Source organism: Chiloscyllium plagiosum, unplaced genomic scaffold (genome assembly GCF_037043375.1).
Source record: "Chiloscyllium plagiosum isolate Xiang-an unplaced genomic scaffold, Cpla_swu_hap1 HiC_scaffold_24, whole genome shotgun sequence".
NCBI lineage: Eukaryota > Metazoa > Chordata > Chondrichthyes > Orectolobiformes > Hemiscylliidae > Chiloscyllium > Chiloscyllium plagiosum.
Genome location: NW_028270162.1, coordinates 32,675,855 through 32,695,049, shown reverse-complemented (window position 1 = coordinate 32,695,049; position 19,195 = coordinate 32,675,855).

Below are 19,195 nucleotides of genomic sequence, written 5' to 3'. Positions count from 1 at the left end.
CTCCAAGTTAGAATTTTAATTTTTAGATCCGGTCTATCCTTTTCCATCACTATTTTGGTCACTTGCACCAAATTACTCCCCATTAACACTTCATTCACCTGCACTGTTTACAGACTTGATCTTCTTATATGAATAAGATATAATTGTGTCAGAAGTAGTTCAGAGAAGGTATACTTTACTCATTCCTGGGATGAAGGGCATTTCTAATAAAAAAATTAAATGGGTTAGGCCTATATCTGTTGGAATTTAGAAAGATTTAGAAACAAATACGATCTAGCAGGAACTGGTGGATAAACAGAGGGTGTTTTCTCTTGTGGGGGAGACTAAAACAAAGTGATCCAGCTTAAGAATGAGAGATCCACATTTTAAAATAAAGGTGAGAAGTTTCTTTCCTCACAGAAAGGCATTAGAGTTTGGAATTCTCATTCCCAGAAGGCAATTGAGGTTGGATTATTGAATGTTTCAAGACTGAGTTAACTTTTTATAGACAAGGGAGTCAAGAGTTGTAGGGTGCAGTTAGAAAAGTGGAGATGAGATCACAAGCAGATCAGCTGTAATTTTATTGGTGGAGTTGTTTTGAAGGGCCAAATGGTCTACTCTATATTACAGAAGAGGAAGTGCTGGATGCCTTAAAACACATAAAAGTGGATAAATCTCCAGGACCTGATCAGGTGTACCCTAGAACTCTGTGGGAAGCTGGGGAAGTGATTGCTGGGCCTCTGAGATATTTAGACCATAAGACCATAAAACATAGGAGTGGAAGTAAGGCCATTCAGCCCATCGAGTCCACTCCGCCATTTAATCATGGCTGATGGGCATTTCAACTCCACTTACCCGCAATCTCCCCGTAGCCCTTAATTCCTTGTGACATCAAGAATTTATCAATCTCTGCCTTGAAGACATTTAATCTCAGCCTCCACTGCACTCTGCGGCAATGAATTCCACAGGCCCACCACTCTGTGGCTGAAGAAATGTCTCCGCATTTCTGTTATGTATCATCAATAGTCACAGGTGAGGTGCCAGAAGACTGGATGTTGGCTAACGTGGTGCCACTGTTTAAGAAAGGTGGTAAGGACAAGCCAGGGAACTACAGACCAATGAGCCTGATGTTGGTGGTGGGCAAATGTTGGAGGGAATCCTGAGGGTCAGGATGTACATGTATTTGGAAAGGCAAGGACTGATTAGGGATAGTCAACATGACTTTGTGAGTGGGAAATCATGTCTCACAAACTTGATTGAATTTTTTGAAGAAGTAACAAAGAGGATTGATGAGGGCAGAGCGGTGGTGGTGGAGGGTTGTTTTTCAGACTGGAGGCCTGTGATCAGTGGAGTGCCACAAGGATCGGTGCTGGGTCCACTACTTTTCATCATTTATATAAATGATTTGGATGTAAGCATAAGAGGTATAGTTAGCAAGTTTGCCGATGACACCATATATTGGAGGTGTAGTGGACAGCGAAGAAGCTTACCTCAGATTACATCGGGATCTTGATCAGATGGGCCAATGGGCTGAGAAGTGGCAGATGGAGTTTAATTTAGATAAATACGAGGTGCTGGAATTTTGGGAAAGTAAATCTTAGCAGGACTTATACACTTAATGGTAAGGTCCTATGGAGTGTTACTGAACAAAGAGTGCAGGCTCATAGTTCCTTGAAAGTGGACTCACAGGTAGATAGGTTAGTGAAGAAGGCGTTTGGTATGTTTTCCTTTTTTGGTCAGAGTATTGAGTACAGGAGTTGGGAGGTCACGTTGCGGCTGTACAGGTCATTGGTTAGGCCACTGTTGGAATATTGTGAGCAATTCTGGTCTCCTTCCTATCGGAAAGATGTTGTGAAACTTGAAAGGGTTCAGAAAAGATTTACAACGATGTTGCCAGGGTTAGAGGATTTGAGCAATAGGGAGAGGTTGAATAAGCTAGGGCTGTTTTCCCTGGAGCATTGGAGGCTGAGGGGTGACTTTACAGCGGTTTATAAAATCATGAGGGGCATGGATAGGATAAATAGACAAAGTCTTTTCCCTGGGGCGGGGGATCCAGAATTAGAGGGCATAGGTTTAGGGTGAGTGGGAAAAGATATAAATGAGACCTAAGAGGCAACTTTTTCACTCAGAGGGTGGTACATGTATGAAATGAGCTGCCAGAGGAAGTGGTGGAAGCTAGTACAATTGCAATATTTAAGAGGCATCTGGATGGGTATATGAATAGGAAGGATTTGGAGGGATATGAGCCGAGGTGGGATTAGATTGGTTTGGGATATCTGGTCAGCATGGACGAGTTGGACCAAAGGGTTTGTTTCCATGCTGTATATCTCTATGACTCTATGACTCCTACTACTAAATTCTATGTTCTAATGTTCCAAAGTGAACAGTCTCATATTTGTTCCCATTATACTGCATTTGCCAATTTCTTTACCCTAACCAAACCTATTTACATCCCTTTCCATGCTCTTTGAATCCCCCCAATAACTGGCTTTCTGATCCATCTTCATATCAAAGTCAAATTTGATTGCAATTATAATGAGTCCCTTCATCCAAGTCAGAAATAAGGTTCATAAGTCATTGAAGTCTCAGCACTAATCCCTGTGGCACATCAGCAATTACAATTTTCCAACCTGAAAATGTCCAATTTCTCCTGACTTGGTGTTTCCTCCAAGTTAGCTAGTCCTCTATCCATGCTAATATTTTATCCTCAACACCATATTCTTTTACTTTGTGTAGTAAACTTTAAGTATTGAATGCCTCCTGTAAATCCAAGTACACTTTATCTACTGGCTTCCCTTTATCCACCTGTTTCTTATATCCTAAAAAATTCTAGGACTCCAGAGCCACAACAATGTGGTTGACTTTCAACTGTCCCCCGAAATGCCCTAGCAAGCCACTCAGTTGTATCAATCACTACAAAGTTTCAACAAAGAAATTATACTAGACAGACCACCTGGGATCAACCTAGGCATCGAATAACCCTGATATCCTGCAAAGTCACCCTTACTAACTTCTGGGGGCTAGTGTCAAAATTGGGAGAGCTGTCTCCCACACTAAGTCAAACAACAGCCTGCCATCGTCATATTCACAGAATCATACCCTACAGACAATGCCCCAAGCACCACCTTGACCATCCCTGCAAATGTCCTGTCCCACTGGCAAGAAAGACCCTGCAGCATTAGCTGAAGAGCGGTATACATTCAGGAAGAAGTTGCCCTGGGAGTCGTCAACATTGACTCTGGATCCCATGAAATTTCATGTCTTATGTTAAACATGAGCAAGGAAACTTTCTGATTACCATGTGCCATCCTCCCTTACCTGATGAATCAGCACTCCTCCATGTTGAACAACACTTGGAGGAAGCACTGAGAGTGCCAAAGGTGCAGAATGTACTCTGGGTGAGGGATTTCAATGTCCACCAACAAGAGGGCTCAGCAGCAGCACTACTGATCAAGCTGATCAGGTCCTAAAGGACATACTTACGAGACCGCGGGAACAAGAGAGAAGAAAACATAAACATCACCAGTCTGCTAGCTGCAACTGCCCATGACAGTATCATAAGAGTGACCACTGCATAGTTCTTGTGGAGACAAAGTCCCACTTTCATATTAAGAATGACCTCCGTTGTGTTGTATGACATTATCACTGTGCTAAATGGGACAGACTTTGAATAGATCCAGCTAATCACGCTTGGACATCCACAAGGCACTGTAGAACCATCAACAGCAGCAAAATTGCACTCTAGTACGATCAGCAACGTCATGGCACAGCATATCCCCCACTCAGTCATTACCATAAAGCCAGGGGATCAATCTTGGCTCAATGGAGAATGCAGGATGACATGCCAGGAGCAGCATTAGGCTTACCTAAAAGTAAGGTGTCAACCTGGTGAAACTACCAAAAAGGACAACTTGCATACCAAGCAACATTCACAATAAGTGATGGACAGAGCTAAGTGAATCACACAGCCAATGGATCAGGTCCAAGCTCTGTAGTCCTGCCAAATCCAGTCATGAGGTTCCAGAAATATCCCATCCTGAATGATGGAAGAGACCAATGCATCAATGCAAAAGATAAGGCTGAAGCATTCGCAGCAATCTTCAGCCAGAGGTGCTGAGTGGATGATCCATCTTGGCCTCCTCCACAGAATTGCAGATGCCAGTCTTCAGGCAATTCGATTCACTCCATGTGATAGAGAGAAACACTTGAGGCACTCTGCAAAATCTATGGGCCCTGACAACATTCTAGCAAAAGTCCTGAAGAATTGTTCTCCAGAACTGCTGGCTTCCCAAACTGAGCTGTTTCAGTACAGTTACAACATTGACATCTATCTGACAATGTGAAAAGTTGCCCAGGTATGTCCTGTACACAAAAAGCAGGACAAATCGAACCTGGCCAATGCCATCAGTATACTTTTGATGATTAATAAAGTGATGGAAGATGTCATCAATCATGCTATCAAACAGCACCTGCTCAACAATAACTTGCTCAGTGACACCTAGTTTGGGTTCGGTCAGGGCCACTTAGATCCTGACCCCAATGCAGCCTTGCTTCAAACATGGACAAAAGAGTTGAATTCCAAAGTTGAGGTGAGAGTGATGCTCCTGAATCAAGGCTGCATTGAACATTTTATGGCATTGAGGAGTTTTAGCAAAACTGGAATCAATGGCTATCAGGGGCAAACTCTATGCTGGCTGGAATCATACCTGGCACATAGGAAGACAGTTGTGATTGTTGGAGGCCCAATGTCTTAGCTCCAGGAGATCTCTGCAGGAGCTACTCAGAGGAGTGCCCACAGGCCAGCCATCTTCAGCTGCTTCATCAATGACCTTACCTTCACCGTAGGGTCAGATGTGAGATGTTTGTCACTGACTTCACAATGTTCAGTACCATTTGAGACTCCTCAGATAGTGAAGCAGTCCATCTCCTACACGACAAGAACTGGACTATATCAAGGCTTGGGCTGATAAGTGGCAAGTAACATTCACAGCACACAAATGCCAGGCAATGACCATAAAAAACAATTTAAACGCCACCTCTTAACACTCAATGGTGTTACCATCACTGAATCTCTCCCACTATCAATGTCCTGGGGTTGCCATTGATCAGAAACTTAACTGTACTCACCACATAAATACAGTGGCTATAAGAGCAGATCAGAGGCGAGGCACACTGCAGAGAGTAACACAACTCCTGGTTTCCCAAAAGCTGTTCACACCTTACAAGACTAATTTGGAGTGTGATGGAATACTCCCCATTTGCCTGCAGTCGCAACAACAATCAAGAAACTTGACACATCCAGGACAAAGCAGCCCACTTGATTGACACCACATCCACAAGTATCTATTCCCTCCACCACTGATGCTCTGTGTGTACTACAGGAAGTTCTCCTACAAAGCACATTTATACAATGGTTGTCACACGATTTGTGAATTGTGGATTTTTTTTATAAAGCAAATTCCTATTCGCTGTTATACGATTCCATCCCCGGCAAAACCCAGTCTCAGGATCCTTTGTCTGAAAATGCAAATTCAGTGTGTTCAGCTAAAACAGGAATGCAATCAACTCTGCGAGCCTTGAAACGTAGCTTGAAACTGCGAACTATAGTCTACATTTAGAAGGAACGTTATTTCAAACCCGGGGGAGAATCTTGAGGAGGACTGGACTTCTGCCTCAGCATCACATGGTCAGTCAGCTCACATGCTTTCTGCTGAAGAGCTTCGTATAGTCAGTAATTTTATTGTTAATATGTTAAATTTACTGTATTATTTCATTAAAATATACGATTTAAAGATTTACTTAGACTGTGCTATAGTTTGTGTTAGGCTAGCTACAACTTTTGTTTTGATTTTCATTAATATTTTTGGTGGTTCACCCCAATTCTGTTTTTTTCATCGAACCCATTGTTTATATTGCACGATTTTCTATAACACAGAGTTGCATGGGAATGGAACTTCCACGTTATAGGAGAACTACCTGTATCTACAAGATTCACTGCAGAAATTCACCGAAGAAAGAAATTCAGCAAAAAGAATCTGGATGCATCATAACTTGGTATGACAACTGCTCTGCTACAGAGACTTGTGAACATAGCCCAATCAGCACCTCAGATGAAGAGTCATCTAGACTTGAAATGTTAGCTTGCTCTCTCTCCATGAATGCAGTCAGATGCACTGTGATCTCCAGCATTTGTTGTTTTCAATACAGATTCCAGCATCTGCAGTAATTTACTCCTACACTATGCAGCACCTCACATTTATCTAAATTAAACTCTATTTGCCACTCCTTGGCCCATTGGCCCATCTGATCAAAGCCCAATCATACTTTAAGGTAACCATTTTTTGCTGTCTACTGCACCTCCAATTTTGGTTTCATCAGCAAACTGCTAACCATACCTCTGATGTTCACATCCAAATCATTTACAGAAATGACAAAAAGCAGTAGAACCAGCACAGATCCTTGCGACACACCACCGGTTATAGGCCTCCAGTCTGAAAAGGAACCCTCCACCATCATCCTTTGTCTTATATAGCTGGTACAGTTTCTGGTCAATGAGAACTCCTAGAATGTAGACAATGGGAGAGTAAGTGATGACACTACTATTGAACATTAAGTAATGGTGGTTAGATTCTCTCTTGTTAGATATGGTCATTGTCTGGTACTTGTGTGGTGCAAATGCTACTTATCATTTATCAGTCTAAGCATCGATGTTGCCCAGATCTTGCTGCATTTGGACACAGATGACTTCAGCATCTGAAGGGCTGTGAATGGTGCTAAACGTTGTGCAATCTTCAGCGAATAATCCCCCTTTTAATACAAACGATGGATAGAATGCCATTATTAAGTCTAGGACACCACCATGAGGAGCCCCTGCTCTTGTACTGAACTGATTGACCTCCAAAAACTACAACCATCTTCCTTTGTGCAAGGTATGATCCCAACCATCAGAGAGTTTTCCCCCTAATTCCCATTGCCTCTCCAAATGCATATAAATGCTACCTTTTAGAATCACTTCCGAAAGCTTATCCACCACCAAAGTCAGATGCGCAGGTCTAGAGTTCCCAGGCTTCTCCTTATTTCCCTGCTTAAACAAAGGCATAACATTAACCACTCTCTAGTCATTTAGCACCTCATCCATAGTTATGGATGATACAAATATTTCTGCAAGGGGCCCTGCAATTTCCTCCCTAACTTCCCACAAAGATGTGGGATAAACTAGATCAGATCTCGGAGATTTATTCACCTTTATATTTTTTAAGACCTCCAACACTTCCTCTTCTGTAATGTGAAGTGTTTTCTAAACATCAATATTTATTTCCCTAGTTCTCTAGTCCCGTGACTTTTCTGGCTGTTGGTTGTTCTTAAAGCTGCGGAAGCTTTTTTGAGATATTTTGAGGAATTTTTCTTTTAATTCTTCTCTTCTCCAGATGAATTCAGTTTTGCCATGACTTTCAGGCACTAAACCCCATCGCTGTCAGCATCTTTTACCTTATGGCTCTGCCACTCTGTTAGTTTGAGTGTTTTACAGACCAGTCAAAGAGAAGGCAAAGTCAACGTAACTTTATTTACTGCACAGTAATATCAAATGCTATTACACTTGATAATCATAGACATCTCAGGTCAGACTTACAGTTACACTAGGTAAATACTAATCTATTTTCTTAATCTGTTCAGCCTCATGTGCTGTCATGACTCGCTCTCGTGCTACAGTGTTGCATTTTTCTTCCAGAGTGTTGTAATGCCACCTATCTGTGATATTTATATTCAGTAGTGCTCCGTTGTGACATGATCACGGGGATGTTCCAGAGCCTGAATGCCTTGGACAATAAGTTTTCCAAGGCTTAATCTGCAAAGCATTTCCAAATCAGTCATGTATCACTGTGCTCACTGCTCCATCTATGGGTGTGAGATAACATTATCAGCAAAACTGTGAATGTGCAAAGTGTGGGGATCCAAGAAAGACATCAGACTATTTTCTTAATGTGACAGGCTAAAAACTGTGCAAGTGCAAAGGAATTTAAGTGTCTATACACACAACTCATTAAACTCTGGTGAAAAGATGATGAAAAAGGCAAATACAAAATTGATAAAATACTACAGTCAAAAAAATACTGGAATACAATGTACACTTTAGTTGTAGGGAGCATTGCTCAAACCCAATCTTGATTATTGCGGTCAGCTCTGAACAGCAAACGTCTGAAGGTTGTATGTGAAGACCTGATCTCTATTGTTTTCCATGAAGCAACTTGTGACACCCTGCCCCCACTCCCAACTCTCCACTCAAGACCAAATCTAACAAACCATGTCATGCTAGAGTGGAATCACTGTGCACTGATAACACAAAACAGAAAAAAGTCCTACATTTTGCACATGTCCAGTTCCTATACAGAGCAGAATAACTATTCTAGAGGCTTCATGGTAGACTCCCAATTTTCCTTCAACCCATAATCTCATTTCCTTTTCGCATCCTCATTCAACATTAATGGTGATTCCAGATAGAGCAGCTATTTCTAAAATAATTAACATTTACACCAATCACAGACGAATTTCTATAACACTAAGCAAGCAATATCTCTTGATCAAGAGTTCATTTACTCTTTGGCCAGTTTTAGGAGTGCATCTGAAATTGAGGCAGAACTTATGCAGCTCTGCATTGGTCGGTCAATTATAAGTTCATATGAAGTATTGTAAACCTTAAATAATAATTACTACTTATTAATAACCATTCATATAATAATATTTAGAGGCCAAGAAAAAACATTTTTTTATCCAATGGAAAAGTGACAAGGTAATTATTAAAATAAATGGATAAAACGTGTTTCCAAAACAGGAAAAGTACTTACATTTATACTTTCCTTTTCTTGTTCTTGACAATTAAAAACAATCGTTAGTAATGTACTTGATCTGTTCTTTACATTTGCAACTTTGCAACAGAGAGACTTTATCCTTCTTTGTGAAATAAGCTGGCAAACGGAGAATGGAATGGGTGAATCTTAGATGAGAAGGTTCTGGATATTTTTCTCTCTTTCTCTGATTTTTACATAAATTAAGAATCCAGCTTTTCATGAAAAAGTGGGTTTTGTCCACAGAAATCAGCATTTCATTGAAAGATTTTGTACGTTTTCTGATAAAACTTATGTTTTGTCTACAGGTTCTTACCACATATATCTGCAGGATTTATGTCAAATTCTTACTGATATTTTTCTCAACAGGGTACAGAAATAAATGTTATATCTGACTTCCTCTTTATTCAGTTTTGTTTTGTTTTAGCTACTTTCATTGTTACCACTTCCCTGTAATTTTGAAGTCTTTGCTGATATTACAAAATCACAGAACAGACAGAGATCATTCAGCACATAGTGTCTATATCAGCTGTCTGAATGATCCTTTCACTTGTGCTGTTCTCCTACCTGTAAACCCTGTATGTTGTTCCTTTTAAAATAACAGCTAAACTCCATTTTGAACATATTCTCAACTGAATGAATTCTCAACTCTCAGTTAAACCTACATTCACTACACTCTCAGGCAAAGCATTCCAAACCCTAATATTCCCAGCTTTTAAAAGATTTTTATCTATGCGGATACAGTCAGGTAAATGGTTGACCACCAACAATGTAGGAGAGGTAGCCACATAGTAGAGGAGTCTCCTGTGGCTGTCCCTATTTCACACAGGTATACCGCTTTGGATACTATAGGGGGTGGATACCCTCTCACGGAAGTATTGCACTGGCAGCCAGGTTTCTGGTGCCATGATTGGCTGTACTGTAATGAGAGGTATGTCTTGTTCCAAGCGATTGATTGAATAGAGAACTCTCTACTCTGGGGCACACACAGATATTTCAGCAGCTGTCAACAAGATGTCAGGATGGTATGTTGCCTCTTTGATGCCAGGATCAATGATGTCCCGGAGAGAGTGCAGAATATTCTGAAAGGGGAGAATGGTCAGCAGGAGGTAGTTGTGCACTTTGGTACCAACAACATAAGTAGAGAAATGGATGAGGTCCTTCAGAAGGTTAAAAAGTAGGTCCTTGAGGGTAATAATATCTGAACTACTACTGGTGCCAGTTGTTAGTGAGAATAGGTTTTGGAGGTTAGAGCAGATGAATGCATGGCTGAGGAAATGGTGCAGAGGGGCAAGGATTCATATTTCTAGACCACTGGGAACTCTTTGGTGGTAAAAATGACCTGTTTAAGAGGCAGGAGTTCCACATGAATTGGAAGGGGACCAATATCTTTGCAGGGAGATTTACTAATACTACTCAGGAGTCTTTAAAGTAGTAAGGGCAGGAGGAGGGGGGAGGGAGAATGGGAGCCAAAGTGACAGTGAGAAAAGATAAAAGCCTGAGGCTAATACAGTACATAAAGGGAGCAAGTCAAATATTCAAGGCAGACTAGAGCTTGGTAGAAATGAGGTAAGACTGAAAAATTAATCTGCATTTACTGGTAAGGCAAATTGGAAACATGGGACTGGGTTATCTTAGCTATTACAGAAACATGGCTCAGGGATGGACAGCACTGGCAGTTTAATCTTCCGGGGTATAGGTGCTTTAAGATGATAGAAAAGGAAGCAAGAGAGGAGAAAGAATGGTGTTTTTGGTTAGGGGTAGGTAACAATAATGCTGTATTTAAGGAGGATATTCCTGGGAGATCACCCAGTAAAGATATATGGGTGAAACTGAGAAATAAGAAAGGGTGATCACCTTGTTGGGATTATATTATAGGCTCCCAAACTATCAGTGGAAAATTGAGAAGCAAATATATAAGGAGATCACAGATGTCTGTAAGAATGATAGGGTTGTAATGGGAAGGGATTTTAACTTTCTAAACATAGACTGGGACTGTCATAATGTGTTAAGGGCTTGGTTGGGGAGGAATCCGTTAAGTGCATACAAGAAAGTTTTCTTATTCAATATGTGAATATTCCTACTCGAAATGGAGCAATACTTGACCTTTTATTGGAAAATAAGGCAGGGCAAGTGGTTGAGGCATCAGTGAGGAAATACTTTGGGGCAAGTGATCATAATTCTATTAGTCTTAAACCAGTTATAGAAAAGGATCAAACTGATCAAAAAGTTAACGTTCTAAATTGAACTAAGGGCCGTTTAGATGGTATTAGACAGGAACTTTCCATTGGGGGAGACTGTATGCAGGTATGGGGGGAGGTCTTTAAAAATGAGATAACTAGAGTTCGGAAACAGAATGTTTCTGTTAGTGCAAAGGACAAGGCTAGTAGATATAAGGAATGCTGGATGACTCGAGAAATTAAGGCCCTGGCCAAGAAAAAGAAGGGAGTATATACTCTGTATCAGGTATAAAGAACTGGGATCAAGTGAATTCCTATAGGAGTATAAGGGCAGAAAGAGTATACTTAAAAGGGAAATCAGGAAGTGCAGGACAGCAATAAGGGAACATGATATAGCTCTGGCAATTAGAGTTAAGGAAAATTCAAAGAGATCCTGTAAGTATATTAAGGCGAAAAGAGTAACTAGGAAAAAAATAGGGCCCCTTCAATATCAACATGGCCATATACTTGTGGAATTACAGGAGACGGGGTGAGTTACTAAATAAATATTTCACATCATATTTACTGTGGAGAATGACATGGAATCTAGTCTATTTGGGGAAATAAAGGTGATGTTTTGAAAGAGTTCATATTACAAATGAGGAGGTGCTGGAAGTCTTAAAACATATAAAGGGACCTGATCAGGTGTTTTCTAGAACTGTGTGGGAAGCTAGCGAAGAGATTGATGGGCTCCTTGCTGAAATACTTATATTATTGACAGCCACAGGTGAAGTGTTGGAAGACTACAGGTTGTCCAATGTGGTGCCATTATTTAAGAAAGGATGGAAGGAAAAGCCAGGGAATTATGGAGTGATCAGCCTTAAGTCAGTAGTGGGTACGTTGTTGGAGGGGATTCTGAGGGATAAGATTTACATGCATTTGGAAAGCCAAGGATTGATTAGGGATAGTCAACATAGCTTTGTGCGTGGGAAATCATGTCTCACTAACTTGACTGAATTTTATGAAGAGGTGACACAGAAGATTGATGAAGAGAGCGCAGTTATGTGGTCTACATAGACTTGAGCAAAGCATTCAACAATGTTCTGCACAGTAGATTGGTTAGTAAGGATAGATAACGTGGGATCCAGGGGGAGCTAGCCAAAATTGGCTTGAAGGTAGGAGACAGTGGGTTGCTCTTTGGACAGAAGGCTTATGACCAATGTCACAAGCATCAGGACTGGGATCACTGCTTTTTAATCATTCATATTAATGATTTGGACATTAATATAGAAAGTATAGTTTGTAAGTTTGCAGATGACATCAAAATAGATGGTGTAGTAGACAATGAAGAAGATTATCTCAGAATACAACAGAACCTTGATGGGCCAATGGTGCCCAATGGGCAGATAGAATTTATTTTAGCTAAATGTGAAGTGTTGCATTTTGATAAGGCAAATCAGAGCAGGATTTATACAGTTAATGGTAGGGCCATGGGGAGTCTTGCCAAAGATATCTACGTGTGCAGGTACATAGTTCCTTGAAAGTGGAGTTGCTGGTAGACAGTGTGGTGAAAAAAAAGCATTTAGCACGCTTGTCTTCATTCGTCAGAACATTGAGTATAAGAGTTAGGATGTCATGTTGTAGCTGTACAGGACATTAATGAGGCCACTTTTAGAATATTGCTTTCAATTCTGGTCGCCATTCTATAGGAAGGATGTTGTTAAACTTGAGAGGATTTAGAAAAGGTTTGTAAGGATGTGTTTGGAATTGGAGGGTTTGAACTATAGGGAGAGGCTGAATAGCTGAGGCTGTTTTCCTTGAAGCATCAGAGGCTGAGGGCTGACCTTAATGGAAGTTTATAAAATCATGAGATGCACGGATAGGATGAGTAGCCAAGGTCTTTTTCCGAAGCAGGGTTGGGAAAGTCCAAAACTAGAGGATTTAGGTTTAAGGTGAGAGGGAAAAGGTTTTAAAAGGTCCTGAAGGGTGACTTTCCCACAGAGGGTGGTGCATGAATGGAATGAACTGCTAGAGGAAATGGTGGAGGCTCGTACAATTACAACATTTTAAAGCCAACTGGTTGGGTATATGAATAGAAAGGGTTTAGAGGGCTATTGGCCAAATACTGGCAAATGGGACGAGGTCAGATTAGACTGTCTGGTCAGAGCTGATGAGTTGGACCAAAGGGTCTGTTTCTGTGCTGTATAACTCTATGACCGTAATCAATCCTTGGCTATCCAAACGCATGTAAATCTTATCCATCAGAATCCCCTCAGAATCCCTCTTTTGCTCACTACTTTAAATCTGTATCGTCTTGTTTTTGATCCTTTCATGAGAGGGAATTATTCCTCCATTTCTACTCTGTCCAGATCCATCAGGACTTTGAATAGCTTTGTTACATCTCCTTTCAGCCTTCTCTTCTCCCCGGAAAACAGTCCTAACTTCTTGAATCTATCATCATAACTGAAATTTCTCATACCTGAAACCATTTTCATAAATCTTTTCTGCACTATCTCTAATCCCTACATGTCCTTCCTAAAGTGTGGCATCCAGAACTGATCACAGTACACCACGAAACTTAGTGCCTTACACAAAGTCAACATAACCTTATTGCTCCTGTCCTCTTGCCACGATCAGTAAAACTTAGGATAAAGTATATTTGCTAACAGCTTTTAAAACTTGTCCTGCATCTTCAATGGTTTATGTACATCTGTGCCCAGATCCCTCTGCTTCCACCCCCTCCAGAATTGCATCATCTTTTTATATTGTCTCTCCATGTTCTTCCTACCATAATGAATATTTCACATTTCTCCACATTGAACTTCATCTGCTGCCAGTCCACCTACCTTACAAATTTGTCAATATCCTTTTGAAGTTCCACATTATCCTCTCTATAGTTTAAAATATTTCCAAATTCTCTATCATCAACAAATGTTGAAATCGTCCTCTGCCTGTCAATGTCTTGGACTTTAATATATGTTGGTAAAATTAAACAAGTTCCTGCAATGGGGGTCTGCACTATAAGCATTAGCGAGTTTTGAAAAGATTTGTAGCTCAAGTTGAGGTTCTGGATGTAAGTTTGCTCGCTGAGCTGGAAGGTTCATTTTCAGATGTTTTGTCACCATACTAGATAACATATTCAGTGTGCCTCCAAATGAAGATGTTGCCTAGTATGGTGATGAAACGTCTGAAAACGAATCTTCCAACTCAGTGAGCAAACTTACATCCAGAACTATAAACCTCCATTTAAGATCCAAAGAACACCCATTAATGATTATTCTACTTTCAGTTACTCAGTAAATCCATGATTCTACTCTGCCTTTTATTCTTTAAACTGTATTTTTTTCTCAGAAGTCATTATATCAAATGTGTCTTGGGAGTCCACTACATTACTTTAATAGCATTTTCCTCATCAACACTGTCCATTACCTTTTCAAATAAATTTCCAGAAAATTAGTTAAACTGATTTTCACGTATGAAGTCCATGCTGTTTTTTAAAATTAACCCACCTTTGTCTAGAGGCTATTAAGTTTGGCTAAAATTGTTCCTAGTACTTCCCCCCCCCCAATCAAATTATATTAACTGCCTTTTCACATACATGCACAACACCTGATTTAAACTTCATGAATACTCTTTTTCCTCAACCTTACCCAGTAACTTGCCATTCTAATGGCAATAAAACTCATGTAAAAATAACGGATAATACTTATCAGCTACTCACTTGTTGATTTCTCCTGTTACTTAACATTTTTGTAGGTCTTAACCTGCCAGTTGTTTAGACTGGGCCTCCTCCTACCCAGCATCAAATGTCCCCACTCACAAAGCTCCTAATTGTACTCTGCATCCACTTGAACTCAACAATACGCTACTGTCTTCATGCTTCAAACTCCAACATAATATCGAATTTCCCATTGAAATGGCTAAGTACTTCTATAAATTTAATATTTTTAAAATGCTTTAATTTTATTTACTAATGGTATATGTGCTTCATTGATAAAACCAGTAATTCCCCTTTAGCTGTTCTGAAGCAGATGTAACTGCATCAGATGAGGTGTAAGTGACAGCCCTTGATATCAAGGCTGCATTCAACTGAGTGAGGCAGCACTCAGCTCTAACAAAAGTTGCATCCACAGGTACTGGGGGCAAACACTATGCTGGCTGGAGTCATACTTGGCACATAGGAACATGATCATGATCGTTGCATGTCTTATACACTTAATGGTAAGGTCCTAGGGAGTGTTGCTGAACATAGAAACCTTGGAGTGCAGGCTCATAGCTCCTTGAAAGTAGAGTCGCAGGTAGATAGGATAGTGAAGAAGGTGTTTGATATGCTTTCCTTTATTGGTCAGTGTATTGAGTACAGGAGTTGGGAGGTCAAGTTGCGGCTATACAGGACATTGGTTAGGCTACCTTTGGAGTATTGCGTACAATTCTGGTCTCCTTCCTATCAGAGGTTGAATAGACTGGGGCTGTTTTCTCTGCAGCTTCGGAAGCTGAGGGGGTGATCTTATAGAGGTTTATAAAATCATGAGGGGCATGGATAGGATAAATAAACAAAGTTTTTTCCCTGGGTTGAGGGAGTCGAGAACTAGAGGGCATAGGTTTAGGGTGAGAGGGGAAAGATATAAAGGAGACCTACTGAGCAACTTTTTCACGCAGAGGGTGGTATGTGTATGGAATGAGCTCCCAGAAGTGGTGGAGGCTGGTATAAATTGAAACATTTAAAAGGCATCTGGATGGGTATATGAATAGAAAGGGTTTGGAGGGATATGGGGTGGGTGTTGGCAGGTGGGACTAGATTGGGTTGGGATATCTGGTTGGCATGGACGGGTTGGATCGAAGGGTCTGTTTCCATGCTGTACAGCTCTATGACTCTATGACAAGGGCAGCAAGTTCTCCTCCAAATCACTCACCATCCTGACGGTCTTCTGAGGCAGAGTTCCAAAGTCAGACAATGTTCTGCATTAAAAAAATCTCCTCAGCTTTGTCTTGGAAGGGTGATTGCTAATATTAAAGTTATTCCTCCCCTAGTTCTGGACTGACCCACAAGTGAAAACCTCATGTTCACATCCATCTTGCAAAGATCATTCAGATTCTCATACATATCAATCAGTCCTCCCTCACATTTCAAAACTCCATATGAAACAATCCCAGTCCGTCTAATCTTTCCTTATAAGACAACACACATTCCAGGTTTCAATCTAGTAAACCATCTCTGACCTGCCTACAATGCACTTACTTCTGACATGGGGGAAAGAAAATCACGATTGAAATAACTGAAGATGATTGAGTCAAAGTCGGTATCCTCAGAAACTTTTGTAGCAAGATCCAGGAACTGAGATACAGGCGTGCAATAATGACAACCTTGTGCAGTTGCTTCGCATTTAGATGATATCAGCAAATGAAAGGTTTTTTTAAAAAATTTCAATTTTGATGGAGCTCCTTGATGACACATTTTGTCAAATGCTGTCTTCACAGAATCATAGTATTGATCTGGTGCAGAAGGACGTTTTAATGTCATCTGCTGTTATTCTCACCTCAGCTCGAGAATTCAGTTCTGAGGTCCACGTTTGAACAAAGCAGGCTTTAGATCTGGAACTCAGTGGTCTGGTGAAATTGAAATTTAGCATCAGTAAGTTGGTTATCAATGAGTAAGTAAGGTAGAATTATCAATAGTAGCCTCTATCCATTTGCTGATGATCGAGAGTAGGATAATGGGGTGACGAAAAGCACAGCCAGTCAGGCAGCATCCGAGGAGTAGGAGAATCAACATTTCAATTGAAAGGATTGGGTCTGTGCTGCTTCTTATAAATAGGCAAGTCTGAACAATTTTTGACTTTGTCTTGCCGTTCAGAGGTTAGGAAAGTTGCAATGACTTACCCATCTTCTGCTTCCTCAAAGCCTGTCCACCATCTGCTAGGCACATGTCAGGAATATAATGGAATACTCTCTACTTGCCTGGATGGATGCAGCTCCAACAGCACTCAAGAAGCTCAACATTATCCAGGGCAAAACAACCCACTTGGTTAACATCCCATAACCATCTTCAGCATTCACGCCCTTCACTCCTAATGAATAGTGACAGGAATATGTACCATCTACAGGAACTCACCCAGGGTCCTTCAACAATGGCTTCCAAACTCACAACCTCTATCACTTTGCATGAAAAAGTCAGCAAATGCGTGAGAACACCAGTTCCATGCCTTACACCACCCTGACTTTGAAATATATCGAGATCCTTTTAATATTACTGAGTCAAAACTCTGGTAGACCCTCCTTAAAATCATGGTGGGGTGCTTCTGAAGCCGAAAGACTTCTGTGGTTCAAGAAAGCAGCTGACCACCATCTTCACCAAGGCAGTTAGAGGTGGACAATAAATGCTGACCTGGCCAATGATGGTCACCTTACATCCCATGAACCAAAAAAAGCCAAAATTGCTTCTATACTGGAACAGTTTAGCTAAGGGTTAAGCTAGAGTCTTAAGAGTCATAGTCATAGAGTCTTATAGCACAGAAATAGACCTTTTGTTCCAACCCAGTCCATGCCAAACATAATCCCAAACTAATCTAGTCCCACCCCCTGCTCCTACCCCATATCAGTCCAAACCTTTCCTATTCATGTACTTATCTAAGTGTCTTTTAAACATTGTAACTGTGCCCATATTCTCCACTTCCTCAGAAAGTTTATTCCACGCATGAACCATCCTCTGTGTAAAAAAATTGTCCCTCATGTCTTTTATAAATCCCTCCACTCCCACCTTGAAAATATGCCTCCTAATCTTGAAATCCCCCATTTTAGGGAAAAGACACCTATGTTGGCCTTGGCTAGAAAGAAATAGAGTTGGCAAGGGGATGTTTCACATTTCCATAAAACATCATAACGTCTGAATCTCATAAAATTTGTTCTTTTACTTTAATACACATAAAAAAGATTTAATGGTGATATAATTTAACACTGCGTGTTGCTAATCATTTCAACACATATTCAATGGTAATATTTGATTACAAAATGTTATAAATCTGCACAATTCCAAAATTGTGCAATTATTCATGACTGTTTTCTAATTTTGCAATCTGAATCATACAGACTCACATTGGGATTGGTCCTAGTCAGCTAATCTTTATATTGCAGATAGCTGACATATGACCAATTCTTTTTTCCTTCCATTTTTATCTAATTAACAGAATTTAAATTCCCCGGTCATAGTGTTGGGAGCTCCTAGCTCCAGATCATTAGTCTGGGCTCATCCAGAAAGATCATTAAAATGGTGTTGCATTCAAAACATAGGTAAATCATCGAACTTAATTAGTTCTGTTACAACTACACACAGGGTAAGGGATAAAGAAGGGCAAGGAATCTATTTAAATCAAATTTATGTAACATCTCTTATTGCAAGCCCCAACTTTTAATCATGTACAAGCTGAAAATAGGGAATGTGTGTATGAGGGAGGGGGTAAGTGGAGTTGCAGTCGCAGGAGCATAAAACTTGCTAACATTGTGCCCTGTGTTATTTTGATGGGTACATTTTGAACATCAAATTAAAGCGTAATCCCAAACAAAGTATCTGTGCTTTTAATTGGCTCATGGCTTCTAAGAATTAAAGACATCTGCACTCTTCAAAGGGACATTGGTGACTGTCGGATTTGTTGCTAACTGAAATATGTCTGCACCTACTTTTATTCCTCCAATTGCAGTCACATGGGCTATTAAATTAAATAAACTTTGATATTTAATAGGTTTCTGTAATATTGACATAAAACACACTGCAGAAAAACACACAGATGTGCCAGCCAATAAATGCAGCAAAGAAGAGTGAGAAAGGAATGTCAAAAGCTGAATTGACACAACAGCAATGACTTCCTTTTGCAATAGAGATTGTATAAATGATAACATCTTGAGTAAACCAAAAGCAGAAATTTCCTAATTTTCTAACTGCCTGGAAGGTATTTCAACAGTAATATGTAGTGAAAGACCAGTCTTTGAAATAACGACAATGTTAGGCAATACAAAATCTTCTTGTTAAGGGGATGAGGCCCCACAATTTGGGTATTCATCTGTTCAATAACAAAAGGGTCATAAAGATTCCCAACAAAGTTAAACTCAATGGCCGAAAGGAGACAAGCTGTAAGATTGAAGACATGAATTGTACATCAGAAATATACCAAATACAGGCAATAAAATTATTATAAAATGCCCGTGCTATTTGTCATTTTC